At 39.9% G+C, this 19,014-nt stretch overlaps 1 protein-coding gene across 1 annotated transcript in view; it reads right to left on the bottom strand.

Moving 5' to 3' along the window:
* LOC136871633 (IQ domain-containing protein K) overlaps positions 1-17,249 on the bottom strand; it is a 79,209-nt gene extending 61,960 nt beyond the window's left edge. Inside the window, exon 1 of the mRNA XM_067145112.2 lies at positions 17,199-17,249. The gene's annotated coding sequence lies outside the window, so the exon portion shown is untranslated. The remainder of the gene's footprint in view (positions 1-17,198) is intronic.
* Between the last annotated feature and the right edge of the window lie 1,765 nt (positions 17,250-19,014).

The following is a 19,014-nucleotide window of genomic DNA, read 5'->3' as shown; positions in this document are numbered from 1 at the left end:
CTTCCCTGTCCCATCGTCGCCATAAGACCTATCTGCGTCGGTGCGACGTAAAGCAACTAGCAAAAAAAAAAACCTTTTACTAACCTCAGCATCCAGTCGAGCATTCTCCATTAATTCACTCCCCAGGTATTTAAACGTTTCCACTACTTCCAGGGGCTTGTCTGCAAGTCTAATCTGACCTTTCCCTTCTTTCTCCCCTCTAGTCATAACAAGAGTTTTACTCTTTTCTACACTTATTTTCAATCCACATTCTTCAATCTTCCCATTCACCACATTCAACTGTTCTTGAACCTTCCTGTCGTCTTCTCCCCAAATCACAATATCATCTGCAAATAACATCATGTTCATTTCTCTTCCTCCATATGCTGCTTTTGCTCTTCTCATGATGTCATCCATTACTATTGTAAACAGGATTGGTGATAGAACACTTCCCTGTCTCAGCCCACTAGTTATTTTGAACCAACTTGTCCTGCCAACTTGTGTTTGCATGCAACTACAACATTCCTTATACAATGCCATGGTCATTTTTATTAATCCCTGTCCAATTCCTTTTTGCACCAGACTGTCCCAAACTTTCGTCCTAGGGACACTGTCATGTGCCTTTTCAGTATCAATGAATGTCATCACCATATCATTCCCGTACTCCCAATGCTTTTCCATTAGTTGTCTCATAATGAAAATGGGCTCTATTGTTGACCTTCCACTTCTGAAACCAAACTGATTTTCCTGTATCTGCTTCTCAACCCTCAACCTTATTCTAATTTCGAGTATCCTTTCCATTATCTTAGCAACATGGGATATTAGAGTAATTCCCCTGTAGTTCTTCAAAACTTTCTTATCACCTTTCTTGAAAATTGGGATGATTATTCCTTTTTGCCAATCCTCAGGGACCTCCTTATTCTCCCAGACATTCCTGAGAACCCGATATGTCCACTGCAAGCCTACAGCTCCAGCTGCCTTTATCATCTCCACTGAAATTTCATCTATTCCAGCAGTTTTTCCATTCTTCATCTTTCTTACTGCCATTTCAATTTCATTCATTGTAATTTCTTTATCCATTTCTTCGTCAACTAATTGCCTTTCCTGGTCGTCCATTGAATGACTGTTATCCATTCTTATGTTCAGCAGCTTCTGAAAATTACTCTCTCCATCTATTTCTTATTTCTTCTGGCTTTGTTAAAATTATGCCACCTTCATCCTTCACAAATCTGGTGTTTACTTGATCTCTCTTTTTGTTTCTTAAGATACCATACAGTAATTTCTTGCTGCCCTGCATATCATCTCTCAATTTCTGTGTGAATAAGACCCAGCTTTTCCTCTTTTCTTCCTCTACTACTTTCTTGGCCAAATTCTTTGCCTCCACATATTTTCTTCTACTTTCTTCAATCTTAGATGTTTTCCATGCTTTCCATGCCATTTTCTTTCCCTTCACTTTAATCTTTACCCTATCATTCCACCAGTGTGTTTCTTTGTCTTTCACATTTCCTGATGTTCTACCACACACCTTTTCTGCACATCCAACCAGTACTTCCTTAAATCTTTTCCATTCCTCTTCAACATTCCCCACCTCTGTCCTGGGTACCAAGGGTATTATTTCCCTTTGAAATTCTTCTTGTATGCTTTTCTCCTTCAACTTCCATACTTTAATTCTTTTCTCTCCTCTTAATTGGGGTTTTTCAATCTTTCCAACTTTCAATTTTCCTATCACAAATCTATGATCTCCACCAAAGGCTTCTTCAGGCATGGCTGTTACATCTACAAGGTTCTTCCGGTGTTCTTTCTCAATGATTATATAATCAATCATGGTCTTTGTTCGTCTGTCTCCCCAGCCATACCTTGTAATCTTCTGACTGTTCTTCTTCCTAAACCAGGTGTTTACAACAATCATTTGATTCCTCATGCAAAAATTCACCAACAACTCGCCTTCTGGATTTACATTTCCATATCCAAAGGGCCCTACAACATCTTCCTTTCCTTGTCTTTCCATTCCAACTTGTGCATTTAGATCTCCCATCAATAGTACTTCCTTATCTTCTATCTGTCTCTCCACTTCCTCTAAGAAGTCCTCTAGATGTTCATCTATGCAACCAGTTTGTGGGGCATACAACTGAAATAGATCTTTCACGCCATTTTCAAACTGGAGTTTCATCATCATCATCTTATCGCTGACGTACTTTGTAAATTCCACATATTCTTGGATTTCTCTTCTAAGTATGATGGCCACTCCATTTTTTGCTTCAGGTCCTCCGCTGTAATACAGCCTGTATCCTTCTCTCAGAGGGATCTCCCCTGTACCCCTCTTCTTGGTCTCGCACAGTCCAAGTATGGCTATATCTTTTTCTATCATGAAGTCAACCAGTTCTTCTGTCTTTCCCGTCAGTGTCAGTACATTAACTGTTGCAATTTTGATGTAGTTTGGTGCTGGTTGCCCATTTTTCACAGTTCCCCCTGCACCTGAAGAGCTGTGCGTTTTGCCCCCCTCCCCCCCACTTCTAATCCCCAATCGCCGCTACCTGTCCCATGCATGCTCAATGCAGTTCATGTTCTGTGAATTAGCTGGCCAATTCATAAGATTGATTCCTACCTCTCTTATGAAGTTCCTCACTGATGCACTTCAATGAGGGTGAGTACCATTCCTGTTGATGAAAATGGTACAAATGGTCAAAGAATTTCATTGGTATACCTCTGTGCAGTTAATGTCCCTCGAATTTGGTAAATTCCACTGCATCCCTTATATCTCCACACCCCTTGTCATCATGTATCTGGCCTAAGTAATATCCGTGTTTCATCTACAAACAAGACATAATGCCATTCCTTCCACCTCCCAATTAAGGTGTTGGATGGCGAATGTTCTCCTCTCAACACGACGATTTTCTAGTGGAACACTTTGAATCGATCAAAATGACTTTAATTGTGCACTATACAACCTATTTAATGCAGTTTGTGCAGATACATGGATCACAGTTGCCCTCAAGAAGTCATCTCATAATTTTTGAGCAGCTGAAATGGTCTCCTCTGTGCTGTTATGCTGACAGGTACTGATGATCAAAATTCACTTTGCACCATCCAGTCACATCGTCAATGAATGTGACTAAGTAATGAGAGTTTCTATTTGAGAAAGTTCTCATAAGGCCATAAATGTCGGAGTGAATCAACTCCCCTGGTTCATTCTCCTATCAGACTTCTTCAGAAAAGAGGTACATAACATCTTTCCTTGGGGACAGGTCTCGCATTCAAAATCCTCTTCAGTGTCGATGACTTTGATTTCCTCAATCCTTTTATTCTTCACTGGTTCACGTAGATCCATTGTGTTAACATGTCCCAATCGGATGTGCCAGTCCGTAATATACCCTTTTCGCGTATCTTTAGCTTGGGTAATTTTTCCCTGTTCTTCGGTGGATGATCCATTAACGTACCGTACTAAAGTCCGTCTTTTCTACATGATACCGTACGTATAAGACACTATAGTTCACATCTGTAACTCGAGCGAATGTGTTGTCAAACACTATGCGATGACCCTTGTCTACGATCTTCCCGACTGATAGCAGATTAGTACCGGTACGCAGTCGTAGGGCCTATAATGTATCACACAGGTCAAAACATTTATCACGACCATCAACGCTCATTGACATTGGCACAACACCCTTCGCAGTTGTTTTCGTCGTGGAACTGTTCGTTGATTTTTAATTTTCAAAAACATCAGATTCTACTAGTGAAATATAGTTCCGATCTGCATCCTGGTCCTTCACGAACTTGTACGAGTTCAATTCTGATGTAATATATAGCGAGGTGCTTCCTTCGATCCTGAGGGCATTGTCATGATCATCGTTACTCGATTTGCACTCCTCCTTTTATGACCTATCTTTTTACAACGATAGCAACGAAGAAATGTGGATCCTCCTTTTTCGCCTTTATTCGTCTTGCTCGTGAGTTTTCTATAACTCTTGTTCTTGTATTTTCGTTCAGCAGTCATAGCCTTGCATCACGTTTCGGTCCCTGGCTTTCGCGTCAGCAATTTTTGTGGGTGAGTTAATACCTCGGGCTTTGTAAGTTCGTCACGAGACTCTGTCGCACATCGAAAGAATTCAAAACTGACGGGCAAGCTATACATAAATAATATGGATAACAAATCATCGTTGATTACCACGGCCATACCATTCAGCTTGTCCTCGGCATCGAAAAATGTCCGTAAAAGATCGCGTACGTCTCCATCTTCACTCATTCTTTGAAGTATCGTTACCGTACTATTTGCTTCAATAATGTTGCTCTCCTCGTGGGCTCCTTCTATTGGTGAATCGACTCTAGTTTTAGCCAATTTTGCGCGAAGTGATCTCTTATCTGTTTCAATTCCGACGGTTGAATCACCAAGATATCTGACGTTGCCTCACTGTCATGTTTTTCCCATTTTGTAAAAGACCGCGTTATCGGCAACCTTTGTCCCATCTACGTAAGACCACGGTACGATTTTTGACTAACATAGACTTTATGGGAATTTTGCACATGTCAAGAAAATAACTAAAACTTTGAATGAATACAGTAAAGAATCTTAAATGACTACAGAACAAATGCATTTTAGTATAGTCGGGTGGGCTACTTGATTGGAGCTCAGTCGAATATAAATAATCTCATTATTATTATTATTATTATTATTATTATTATTATTATTATTATTATTATTATTATTATTATTATTATTATTATTATTATTATTATTATTATTATTATTATTGTTACCGAGTTTTTGTGGTACGGTAGTTATGCGTGAAAGAAGGTGCGGGGTGGTGAACAGGTCTCAAGCTACTAAAGTAAAATTAATTTAAAATTTAACAAGGTTATATTTTCTTTTTGAAACAAAGAAATAACAAGCATGGCAGGTACAAAGTAGCAAGTCCAAAAGGGTAGTTACAATATTTACAGGATTTGGGCTTCGCGCCCTGACTTCACAATGCTAGGGCAATCAGCTCAATTTTACCCCAAACACAAGTTTCAACAGAGGGGCAGAAAACCCCATTCATGCCTAGGAGCCCTTGCTCCAACTTACACTGAAAAGCCTCCACGAGGCATACAAAACTCAATTTTCAAAAGAGCCACTCGCTCTCAAATTTAAGCCTCTCCCAGGCCACACCAAACTCCACCTTCAAGCTGTCCTCAACGGACGTAAACACAGGGGTAAAATACCCAATCTACTGAGGTCTATTAAATGAAAAGGAGGTTAATTAAATGACCTCTAAAATAACAATTTGAGAGGAGGCGAACTTGCACTCCTAATACACTTTGATTAAGACCTACTTGGCACTAGGCCGTTAATACAAGGGCTAATCCCATACTAAAGAGGTGACTTAAGAAGAGAACAATTTGTTTTACGTTAACGAAGAATAGGTTGAGAAAAATACGTTCACCTCAAAACAATATGAGTGGGAGCTCGAGAGGGATAGCACTCTCTATCCCAGTATGTAGCTTTAAAGGAGAATATATGAAAAGAGTAGTTACATTTAGGAAAAGGTTACATGGTGGAACGCTTCGAACCCGCCCCGAGAGTTAAACTGCTGAGCTAGCAAAGAAAGAAGTTATTAATCGGCCATTACCTTGTTGTTGACCGCTGCCGAGGAAAGAGGCGCTTCCCGCCTCCTGCTATGTACTTTATACACTGAAAGATGGAACAGAAGTGGCCCGGAGACCCTAATATCAGCAGTTTAAATACTCTCGCGGAAGGTTCTAGGCGTTAGGGGAATGAGAACACCCTCCCACGAGGATTTTATTGGTTCATCAAAAAAACCCCTACACAATACTAAGAAGAAACACATAATTGGTGGAAAATTAATTTAAGAAATTCGGGATAGGCTAGATTTAAAACAAGGGGAAAGGAGGGGTTAATATTGCCAACTTAACCAATGACTGAAAGAAATTTAGCAAGGAACAAACATTTGAAATAAAAATTTCTCCAACAAAATAGTTCTTTGACTCCGCACAAGGGTGCACTATTGTTGATCTTCAGTAGAGTCCTCTAGAAGAGAAAGTTCACACTTCTTACTTCAAACGAAACAAAAACACATCAAAAATGACACAGTTCAAAAACTCAAAATTTTCCACGTGGTGACATCTTCTGAGAAGGTAGCGAATTAATAGCGTATATAAAGTTCAGACTTCCTCCAGCAGAGGAGTTTCAACTGGCGCAAATTTTAAATTAGCGGCGTGGAGGTGTACCGCCCGGTACAGACCTCCCCCCCCAAAAGTTCCTCCAGGGGTGACACATGAAATTGTTTGAAAACAAGGTCCAAGTTTTGATGTAGATATGGAGATTAATTGCCAAAAAATTTATAAGATTTTCCTAATTTGGTTAGATTCAGTTTCAAAATTTTGTTGTTGCAGGTGAAGTACAGTCTTTATGTTGGTAGAAGTTGAATTCTGAAGATAAACTTTTAATACTTAAAAGTGATGAAAAATTTTGCAATGTCCACCAAATATTGCTGTTGAATTCCCAAGTGTAGTCATTGCTTATCGTAACTGTCCATGTAGTTGATGTTGATTAAGTTGAATGGCCAGACCGGCCGTAGCAGCTTGCGTCCAAAGGGAGGCCGCTCGGACCCCTCAAGTACCCTGAGATACCGCTCGCCCGCACTATGAGGGGAGCAGAGGTGTTGAAACACGCCGCGCCCGCGGTGAACATATACAGGCTGCGGGCAAGTAGCAGGTCGTGCGCCGCGCATCAGCCTTGGCCGGGAGGAGAGCTCCGGCTCGCCGTGCACCTGACGTACTCGCTGGAGAAGAGGGGGCCCGTCCTCTGCCCCAGTTGCTGCACGGCGCCGCGCGGCTGCGGGGGCACTGAAACATTAAAGCTAGGCGGCAGAATTGTGTTGGACCATCATCTTTTTGAGGGCACAGGCTTGGTGAAGAGGTTGAGGGGTCAGCGGCGTGCAGATGTCCATGGCATTTAATATAATCCAGCCACAGTGTGTATTGGAGCAGGAGACGGGAGCGTGGTAATGGCCGAGGCAAGGACAGGATGGCAATTTAACAAATCGGGGGAGGTTTCACACAAATGCTTACATATAAAACAAAATATTATAGAAGGGGCAGAATGCCTAGAAATTGAAAACTCAAAAAAAAATAACCTTCATATCCCCTTTCACAATAATATGAAGCAAGTTAACACAGAAATTACACCGGTTTCACCTGTGACAGGTGAACCCTGAATATCCTCTCGGTGGCTGGATTGCTTACTAACAACGTAACTGGCGTAAGAAAATCGAGAATGATACAAGGCCCATGAAATCTGGGGGCAAGCTTGCCCGCGGGAACAAAGTTCTTGACCATCACCTGGTCACCTACATTCAAAGTGGTGGGTCTCCGTCCACGATCATACCTTTCCCTAACCTTTTCATGAGATACCTTAAGATTGGCTTTAGCCTTCTTCCAAAGATCTTTAATATTATCCGGATCTATTGTCTCGGGTAGAATGTCACTCAGAGACCAGAGGTTAGAGAGCGGCGAGTTGGGAACAAACTTGAACATCAAAGAAGCTGGAGTAAATTTATGTGATTCATGAACCGCCGAATTCAAAGCAAAAGCTAACCAATGCAGGGACGTGTCCCACCTGGAATGATCTTCATGATGATAGGCAATAAGTGCGGACCTGAGATTACGATTAACCCGTTCAGCCAGAGATGGTTGAGGGTAATAAGCAGAAGTAGTTACATGAGAGATGGATAAGTCAAAACAGAATTTACGAAAAAGATTTGATGTAAACGCCTTAGCATTATCGGACACAATATATTGGCACGGACCAAAAGAAGCAAAAATAGAATTTAGGCAAGTAATGGTGGACTGAGCGGTAGCCAGCTTAGTCGGAAATAACCAAGAAAATCTGGTAAAACCATCTACGCATACCAAGATGAACTTGTTAGCATTACCCTTTGACTGGGGGAAGGGTCCTACATAATCAATGTACAAGCGTTCCATGGGGCGCGACGCTTGATGGGAAGACAAAAGGCCTACCTTGGTGGATATGGTTGGTTTACTAATCAAACAGGATTTACAAGCCTTTACTAGTTCACGGATTTCACCGTCCATACCTTTCCAGATGAACATTTCACGAATCTCTTCACGGGTTTTAAAGATTCCAAGATGCCCCCCTAATGGGGTCTCATGGTAGTACTTGAAGATCATAGGCACAAGAACAGCTGGAACGACAACCTTCATCATCTTGTCATGCCTCGAAGGGCAACATAAAACACCATTCCTCAGAACATAAGGGACAACATGTTCCCCAGAAGAAAGGGTTTCCATTATCGGAGCCAGCGTCGGATCTTCATGTTGGTATTTCTCGATATCCCTAAAGAGCATGGGGGCATCCGTTAAGATGGCATTAATATCAGATGGTGTTGACTCGGGAGGTGATGAACTGTCGACCGGTTTATGGTTCTCAACGTCGTTTGAAAACATACGGCTGAGTCCATCAGCGACAATATTTTCGGTACCTCTGATATGTCTAACATCAAACTGGAAGGCAAGAAATACGGATGGCCCAGCGAGCTATACGACCAGTACGACGCGGCCTACCTAAGACCCAGCTTAAGGCTTGATTATCTGTCTCCAGGTCGAATTTAACATGTTCCAGATAGAGACGGAACTTCTCTAAGGCGAATAAGACTGCCAAACCTTCCAGCTCATAGATGGAATACTTGGCTTCTTGAGCCGACAAAGTCCTGGATGCATAGGCGATAGGTCGCCTCCCTAGTTCAGTCTCTTGAAGAAGGACTGCAGCTACTGCTGACGACGACGCGTCGGTTTGGACGATGAATTTCTTCGAGAAATCAGGCATAGCAAGTACAGGGGCATTACAAAGAGCTAATTTAAGGTCTTCGAAAGCGGCTTGTTGAGAAGGTCCCCACTCAAATTTGATGCCTTTCCTACGAAGAAGGTTTAAGGGCGCCGCTCTATTAGCGAAGTTAGGAATAAACTTCCTGAAGAAATTCACCATACCAATGAACCTGGCGATGCCTTTGATGTCCTTGGGAGGTTTAAAATCACGGATGGCCTGTGTTCTAGAATGATCGACGGCTACACCATCAGGTGACACAATATGCCCTAGGAAAGACATAGAGGGCTTAGCAAAGGCAACCTTGGACAACTTAACAGTTAACCCAGCTTTACGAAGGCGATCGAGAACTTCTCGCAGATGATCTAGATGCTCTTCAAAAGTCTCTGAAAATACGACGACATCATCCAAGTAGTGATATAAGTACTCAAATTTGATGTCGGAGAAGACCCTATCTAGTAGCCTAGTGAGTACAGCTGCTCCCGTGGGGAGCCCGAAAGGCACGCGGTTGTATTCGTATAAGTTCTAGTCCGTGGCAAACGCTGTAAGATGTTTAGACTCTTCGGCAAGGGGAATTTGATTATAGGCCTGATTCAAGTCCAAGATAGTAAAGAACTTGGCCTTACGAAACCATGAAAAACAAGAATGAAGGTCAGGAAGGGGCACAAATTGCAACACCACCTTCCGATTGAGAGCCCTATAATCAATGACAGGCCTGAAGCCTCCTTGGGGTTTCGGAACTAGAAAAATAGGCGAAGAATACGCCGACTTAGAGGGCCTAATAATACCATCCTTCAACATCTGATCGATAATTTCTTTCAGAGCCTTCATTTTAGGTGGAGATAGCCTATACGGTGGAAAACGGACAGGAATCGAATCCGTGACCTCAATTTTGTATTCGATCAGGTCAGTAACACCAAGAGTATCAGAAAACACCTCTGGAAACGACTGATACAGCTTACGAATACTATGAGCCTGCTCCTCAGGTAGATGTCTAAGGTCTAACAACATCTCATCCTGGGTAGGCGAAATAGAAGAACATGATGCAGAATTACACTTTAATAGAGGGATGCTACAATTAGAGGCGAATTTGAAAGTGCAAGACCTACTCTGAAGATCGAGCACAAGACCAGTGTGAAAAATAAAGTCCGCTCCCAATATAATGGGGCAAGACAAGAGCTTGGCCACAAACAATTTAACTTTCCATGTGAATTGAAAAATACGAATTTTGACATATAAGGAACCTAGAATTTCTAATGGGGATGAATTAGCCGAAACATATTGAACAGGAGATGAGACATAGTCTGGCAGTTTACAAACAGATTTCAATTTAGTATACCATTCAGCCGAAATAATCGAACAAACACTGCCTGAATCTAAGAGAGCTGTTATAGGCTCGTTATTTAACTCAATCTTAAGAAAAGGAACAGGTGCGGGGGAATCCGCCGCAATCCTAAGACACTCTTTGGGACCTTCAAAGGATAAATTTGAAAATTGCTCGTTCCCTGAATTTACAACCTGTTTACCAGGGGCTGAGTCTCGGGAAGATGGATTAGTCGACTCAGCCGATGCCACTAGTCACTTTTTATTATTGGCATAGGTGGAATTTGCACCAGAAGTTGAGCAGGAGGGGGTGCTATTCGAGTTTGGGCAATTCTTGGCAATATGTGAGAAAGCCCCACATTTAAAACAGCCTTGTGCTGAACCAGCTCCGTTATTTGCCCTACTAGACTTGATCAGTGGACACTTATTGCGCAGATGGTCAGGCGACCCACAAGCATAACATTTATGGGGTGTGACTGGTCGGCGAGGTGGAGGCCGAGTATTACTAAACGAAGGAGGGGGTTCTTTTGCCACACGCAAAGAATCGGCGTACCTAACTCCTTCCGCTGAGACGGCCAACGCTTCAAGTTCAGAGAAAGTTTGCGGGCACGCCGCGAAACACAAGTATGATCTATAAGATGGTGAAATGCCTTCTACAATCGCCTGTACAATCTGATCTTCAGGAAAATGAAGGGCAAACACCCTAGTATAAAACTTAATGTCTTGTATGAAATCAGCCAAGTTCTCATCCAATCGCTGTACACGATAATAGTACTTCTGAATCAGAGAAGACCTCGCGCGGGCGGGAATAAAATTTGCAAGCAAGTGTGCATGAAAATCTTCAATAGATGACTGTTCGGCTATGGCTCTTACTATTTTGTCAGAAAGAATACCAATTGCATAAGGATAGATGATTTGCAAAATTTGACATGGAGAAAGAGAAAACACAAGGGCATGATCCTGAAATTCAACAAGAAATCTTAAAAATGAAATTACTTCACTGGTGGTATTAACCAAAAACTTAGAGATACCTCTGAGCAACATTGCCAATGGATGAGGCAAGCTGCTAAACCCGGGTGACATAGTAGGTAAAGGTTTCAATGGCAAGGTATTTAATTCAGAACGGATGTTACTCAACGATGCACGGCGTTCAGACTCGTTGTCCAATGGGGCAGAGATAGTTTGGGCAGCGATGGTTTTCCTATTTACTTCTCCCTTAGGAGGTTCTTCCTCACTACCTACATTCACTATGGTGGGTTGATCAGATTTGGGAGGAACTTCCCCAGTTAACAATTGAGTGACCTTGCTAGATAATTCGGAAATATTTTCCAGGAGCGTACTGGCTTCCTTCCTCTGAACGTCATTCAGTTTTAGAGACAACAGATCGTTAACTCTATTTGAAAAGTGATATAGCCTGGCTTGCACACGCTTAATTTGATTAGGAGAAGGATCATTTTCATCAAAAAAACTAACTACAGATGCTAGCCCAGTAATATTCTCGACGATCGTGGAAAGAGAGTCGTCAACTTCTTTCTCTCCCAGTGTGGGGATGGAAATGGGCAAATCAAGGGACTCTCTAAGCTTATTTGTGTCTACTGCAACCGTGCCTCCAGATTGCACATTTCTAATAGTCAATTCGTAAATCAACTCCTCCTTGCGCAAATAGTTAAGATGGAGAACATCGCGAGGGCCGGGCATGATGACAGAACAATTTTGAAAAACTCAAAAATTCCAGCAACTGAGAAAATGGTTAGGGTTCGGAACAAACAATGTTTAGCCGTCAAAAAGGGGCTAAATTGAGACCCATTCAACCACGCTCTGCTACCACTTGTTACCGAGTTTTTGTGGTAGTTATGCGTGAAAGAAGGTGCGGGGTGGTGAACAGGTCTCAAGCTACTAAAGTAAAATTAATTTAAAATTTAACAAGGTTATATTTTCTTTTTGAAACAAAGAAATAACAAGCATGGCAGGTACAAAGTAGCAAGTCCAAAAGGGTAGTTACAATATTTACAGGATTTGGGCTTCGCGCCCTGACTTCACAATGCTAGGGCAATCAGCTCAATTTTACCCCAAACACAAGTTTCAACAGAGGGGCAGAAAACCCCATTCATGCCTAGGAGCCCTTGCTCCAATTTACACTGAAAAGCCTCCACGAGGCATACAAAACTCAATTTTCAAAAGAGCCACTCGCTCTCAAATTTAAGCCTCTCCCAGGCCACACCAAACTCCACCTTCAAGCTGTCCTCAACGGACGTAAACACAGGGGTAAAATACCCAATCTACTGAGGTCTATTAAATGAAAAGGAGGTTAATTAAATGACCTCTAAAATAACAATTTGAGAGGAGGTGAACTTGCACTCCTAATACACTTTGATTAAGACCTACTTGGCACTAGGCCGTTAATACAAGGGCTAATCCCATACTAAAGAGGTGACTTAAGAAGAGAACAATTTGTTTTACGTTAAGGAAGAATAGGTTGAGAAAAATACGTTCACCTCAAAACAATATGAGTGGGAGCTCGAGAGGGATAGCACTCTCTATCCCAGTATGTAGCTTTAAAGGAGAATATATGAAAAGAGTAGTTACATTTAGGAAAAGGTTACATGGTGGAACGCTTCGAACCCGCCCCGAGAGTTAAACTGCTGAGCTAGCAAAGAAAGAAGTTATTAATCGGCCATTACCTTGTTGTTGACCGCTGCCGAGGAAAGAGGCGCTTCCCGCCTCCTGCTATGTACTTTATACACTGAAAGATGGAACAGAAGTGGCCCGGAGACCCTAAAATCAGCAGTTTAAATACTCTCGCGGAAGGTTCTAGGCGTTAGGGGAATGAGAACACCCTCCCACGAGGATTTTATTGGTTCATCAAAAAAAACCCCTACACAATACTAAGAAGAAACACATAATTGGTGGAAAATTAATTTAAGAAATTCGGGATAGGCTAGATTTAAAACAAGGGGAAAGGAGGGGTTAATATTGCCAACTTAACCAATGACTGAAAGAAATTTAGCAAGGAACAAACATTTGAAATAAAAATTTCTCCAACAAAATAGTTCTTTGACTCCGCACAAGGGTGCACTATTGTTGATCTTCAGTAGAGTCCTCTAGAAGAGAAAGTTCACACTTCTTACTTCAAGCGAAACAAAAACACATCAAAAATTACACAGTTCAAAAACTCAAAATTTTCCACGTGGTGACATCTTCTGAGAAGGTAGCGAATTAATAGCGTATATAAAGTTCAGACTTCCTCCAGCAGAGGAGTTTCAACTGGCGCAAATTTTAAATTAGCGGCGTGGAGGTGTACCGCCCGGTACAATTATTATTATTATTATTATTATTATTATTATTATTATTATTATTATTATTATTTATTCGTTATGTCCAACTAAGGAGCGCGTTTGAACTTATTAGCACTCTATTGATTTTTCTTCTTCTCTTCCCAATATCTCTTCATCCGTTCGCTGTATTCCTTTTGATGTTGTTCAGTCCATTCTATATTTAGTCGGGTGGGCTTTACAGAAAATTTGTATTTGTGATTTAAGATTCTGAATTTTATTCTATCTTGAATGGTTTCTTCATTAATTCCAATTTCATTTCGGTCTTCACTGATTTCTTTTAGCCATTTATTGTGATTTTTCATTGATAAGGCTAAGTTTAAAATGTTCTTTGTGAGCCTGTTATTATCCATTCTGTATAAGTAACCATAAGATTGTAATCGTCATTTCCTGATTGCATCTGTGATTTATTCTGTAACCTGATAGATTTTAAGTGATTTCTTTTTCATTCAAATTCCATTTTCGCACTTTGATCCTAAGATTTTCCTGCGGATTCTTCTTTCTTGTTTTTCGATCATCTCAATTCGAGATCTGCCACCAATTATAATAGTTTCAGATGCATAAAGTGCTTCTGTTTTAACTACTGTGTTGTTGTTGTTGTTGTTGTTGTTGTTTGAGTCATCAGTCCATAGAATGGTTTGATGCAGCTTCCATGCCACCCTATCCTGTGCTAATCTTTTCATTTCTACGTAACTATTGCATCCTACATCTGCTCTAATCTGCTTGTCATATTCATACCTTGGTCTACCCCTACCGTTCTTGCCACCTACACTTCCTTCAAAAACCAACTGAACAAGTCTTGGGTGTCTTAAGATGTGTCCTATAATTCTATCTCTTCTTCTCGCCAAATTTAGACAAATCGATCTCCTCTCACCAATTCGATTCACTACTGTGTTATAATGTCGTAATTTTGTCTTTTTTGATATAGTTCTTTCATTGTATCTGTTCCAAGTAATTTTGTATGCTTTTTGAAATTTAACAATTCTTTCTTTGTCAGCTTGCTGATTTAACCCTGTTGGTTCAATAATTTTGCTTGGATACCTACATTTGTCTACTTGAGCGATATTTCCATATTTGGTGATTAATGGTTGATTGTTGAAACCTGACATAGTCCCTTCCATATACTTTGTACTTTGTCTTTTCATACAAAATTTGGAGTTTTGTTTTGGCTGCTATTTTATGGAGTTTTTCTACGGACTGGATTGCTTCCTGTCTGTTGTTAGACAGGATAGCAATGTCATCAGCAAATGCTAGGCAAGTAAGGTGAATTTTGTTTTGGATACGTCTACAAATATTAATACCTTTAGTTTCATTTTGCCATATCCTCATCACTTTTTCCAGACCTAAATTAAATAGTAAGGGAGATAATCCTTCCCCTTGTTCGACTCCTGTTTTGATTTCAAATTGTTCAGAACTTTCTCCTAAAAATTTTACTTTCGATGTTGTATCGGTCAATGTTGTTTTCTTGTCAACTCGGAGTTCCTGTAGCACGTTAAACACTGTCTGTCAGTCTACGGAGTCGTATGCCTTTTTGAAAACAATAAATGTGACTACTGTTTGTCTGGTTTTTCGAATTTGAAGAATGGTTTTAAGGTTGAACATTTACTCAACACACGATCTCCCTTTTCGAAATCCTGCCTGATATTCACCAATTAAGTGCTCAGTTTGTTCTTCCACCTTCTTAAGCAAGGGCTTTAGAGAGGAATTTATAGATGATCGACAGTCGAGAAATTCCTCTTTAGTTGACCATAACTGATCTGTCCTCCTTTCTTATGAAATGGGTGAATTAATGCACACTTCCATTCTTTGGGGATTTTTCCAGCATGCCAGATATCCTATAATATTTCATGGAGGATCAGGGCTAATTTGTTGCCACCTAATTTCAACATTCCTGCATTTATTCCATCTTCGCCTGGTGCTTTGTTGTCTTTTAAGTTCCGAATTATTAGTTTAACATCTTCCAATGTGAAGGGTGCTGAGTCAGAATTTGCTGTGAGTTTCTCAAAAACAAGTTGGTCATTTGGACTTTCACAATTCAGCAACTTCTGAAAGTAGTTTGCGTTTTTCCTTGTTATTTGTGTCTATTCTTTTATTATTATTATTATTATTATTATTATTATTATTATTATTATTTCGTTTTCAGCAATTATTTCGAAGGCTTTAAGACACAGGAAAGTGTGTTAAAGACTGTCAAATTGCTATCTATCTACTAAGCAATAGGTAGGGGAAGACCGGGCAAAGTGAATAAACTAATTTTATATCAATTTATTTCTGTAATTACGAATGACAATGACATGAAATTTACTGTGATTGTTCCTTGTTATCTTTCCATTTATTTGATGTAAAAAACAGAATCAGTTATTAAGCTATTCATAGTTAAAATTCAGTATTAAATAATTCTGGCAAATTATTCACTTTGCCCACATAGGCGGGCAAAGTGAATAATCACATGCGGGCAAAGTGGATAACGAAATAAATTGTTTAAAATTGGGAATGTTATTACTAAGAAAAGATATATTTGATTTTTCCATACAAATGGAACTCAGAGATTTGTTTTCAATAGTTTTATAGCGTTCAAAGTTTACTTGTAGTAGCTAATTTCACAAAAAAAAAAAAAAAAAGAGCAAATAAGCACATATCCAATACACTGAAAATTAATAATTCTTATTCCGTCCCTTTAAGTAAAATCTAATTGTTTATTTTTTTCCCATAGAATACTGTAGAATAGATCAACTTGGGGACGATTAAACCGGCAACTGATGTTGGTTCTGGTGTCCGCAATACAATTTCGGGATGTTGACTTTGAAACTCCTTCAGCCAGTAAACTCCAGCATCTTGGACAATGGATTTTATTTCTATTGGCAAAATCATATGCCACTTTCAAAAAATTCCCATCTTGTAAGTCCATAGAAAAGACTGTCCATTTCTCTCAAATAGTCAACCAGGTCGAGTTCCTGTTCCTCACTGAAAACTATTCTAAATCTGCCTAACTGCTTCTTGCTAGAGCCGGAGTTGTAGTGCCGGTATAGCGTAGAAAAAGGCAGACTGTATTTTGTAGCAACGGAGTTAACAGGATTTGTCCTACATTCCTCCAGAGCTTTCTTTATCGTTCCTTCGGACCAGCTGCCCTGATCACTGGTTCGTTTCTGATTGTAAACCATCTGCAATTTTTTTTACAATATTCAGATTATTATTGCTACGCTTGATATGTTCATTTTTCATGTTATTTTGTAATTGTTAAAATTAATCTGCTTTGAACAGGTTACAATGCTATTGAACCTACCAGTTTACACTGGTCTGCGCAGTAAAAATAAATAAATAAATAAATAAATAAATAAATAAATAAATAAATAAATAAATAAATAAATAAATAAATAAATAAATAAATAAATAAATAAATAAATAAATAAATAAATAAATAAATAAATAAATAAATACTTCGGTATTTCTATCAAGATAAACTATTATTCACTCTAAAGTAATTATGGACAACGTATTCAACAACATTAACCTGCCCGGGCAAAGTGAATAAATATCCGCTTTGCCCTATTCACTTTGACCAGCTGTGCTCCATTAAGGAAATCGTGACTGAACGCTTAAATATAATGTAGCAAAAAGCAAGCAAAGTATGTCCATAAGTGGTTGAGACGAACACTAAAATAAAATGTAATCACTTTCAAAATAGTTACAAATATCTACTGTATGAATAACAGCGTGTTTCTTACCTTGATAAAATTTTAAGAAATATTGCAAACATTTTCTAACACTTCCAGTCTCACTCTGTTTACCACCGCAGTCTTTGTACCACTGATTCTTATGTCCCCAGCAGATTGCAGAACTTCCTACAGAACCAACTCAGCGACACCTAGTGTAGTTTTCCGTAAATTTTACTTATTCGCTTTGCCCGGTCTTCCCGTAACTCTAATGGCAACCACCGTAAGAATTTATTGCTGAAAGAGATCTGTAGTTAAATCTTGCCCAAGTTTGGTTTCATCTTCTGACAGCTGAGGAATCTCCCTTTTTGTTTGCAACTAGCAAATGGTATTTTACTAATATTTTCAAGATCTAGGATATAATTCAGAAAGATGACCATAACATAACATTTGCATAGGAATGCTAATGCATCTTTTGAACTGAAGTATTGATTTTTTAAAAATACAAAGCACAAGTCCCTATTTAGAAAATGCAGTTTTTGTTCTAACGTAATCTAACTTAGAAATAGAGCTTACAAACATCTACAGTATTTGGCTAGATAAGCTGCTCAAAATATCGACCCTTATTCTCTATCAGTGGTGGCTCGTGGATATTTCTTTCTTTCATTACCAGTACTGAAAGACATTCTTCTGACATTGTATTCCTTAAAAACTTTTCCACTCTTTGTAAAGTAGAGAAGCACCTTTCAGGTTCTGCCGTTGTCATGGGTGTGGTCAGTATTATTCGGAGCAGCGTGATTTCTTCTGTGCAACATTCACTAACTCCAGTACTCAACATTGTCACAGACATCTTCATAAGTCCGAACGAAGAGACTTCGGAACTCCTGACTTTGATATATATCAGACAATTCGGTCACCAGTAGGTCTTTGCACAAGAACGGGTACTACGCTTCAACAGTGTCATCGAGCTCATTAGATGGAAAGTTGTGGGGGTCAGTAGACCTTTCAAAAAGGGATGCACTGAACAACCTCTCAGTGGACAAATGCTTAGTGAAAGCAAATCATTTTTTCGCCTGATAGGAAATAATCCCACACACCTCTTTTACAACTACGTCCTCGTTGTTTCCTTTTCTTTTACTCGCTGGAGGAGAGTTTTCTTCAGGTTGGTCGACTAATAACAGAACTTTGTTTCCCCTCTATGTTGGTGGGCTGGATAAATTAATTCACTGCCTTATAAGTTAGCATCACGATGTTGTAGCTGGCTATGCAACATCTCTACATGAGGCATGATGCGGTAGAAAAGTATAAGCCAGAAACTGAAGTCACGATCATTTATCATGTGTAAAAGCCCTGCGGCTGCTTGTACAATTACTTGTTTCCTGTTATTTTGAAGTTCCTGAAAACACTCTTGAAAATACTATTTTCGCAGACCGTGCTATTAAAATTTCACCTGGTATTACATCCACGAGGGATTCTTCTAGTTATGCCATCCAGCACGGCTGTGAAGACGATTTTGAAACCGTGGCTAGATTGCTGAAGAAAATGGGGTATTGTCGATTCTGTGATGCGGCTTTCTCCACAATTAAATTTAATTGGTGCGTAAGGCAATGCACACAATTTGCATGTTGATGACATTTCTTAATTATTGTCTGTGCACCACGTTTATCACCACACATTACCGCCGCCCCGTTACACGCTTGCGCGAAAAGTTTATCAATTTCGCCTAATGTCTAAATGCTCTAAAAATATACCATGCAAGCCCTTTTTCATTCTGAGTTTCAGGATTAAAGAATCCCCAGAATCTTTCGTACACAGAGCCCACTTCTTCATACCGGAAAGCAACCTCTTGAATATGCTCAGAAACATCAGTCATATTAGGTCGGTAGAT

This window comes from Anabrus simplex, chromosome 4 (assembly GCF_040414725.1).
Source record: "Anabrus simplex isolate iqAnaSimp1 chromosome 4, ASM4041472v1, whole genome shotgun sequence".
Lineage (NCBI taxonomy): Eukaryota > Metazoa > Arthropoda > Insecta > Orthoptera > Tettigoniidae > Anabrus > Anabrus simplex.
Note: the sequence above shows the minus strand (reverse complement) of the source record. Positions and strands in the feature narration are given on the sequence as shown.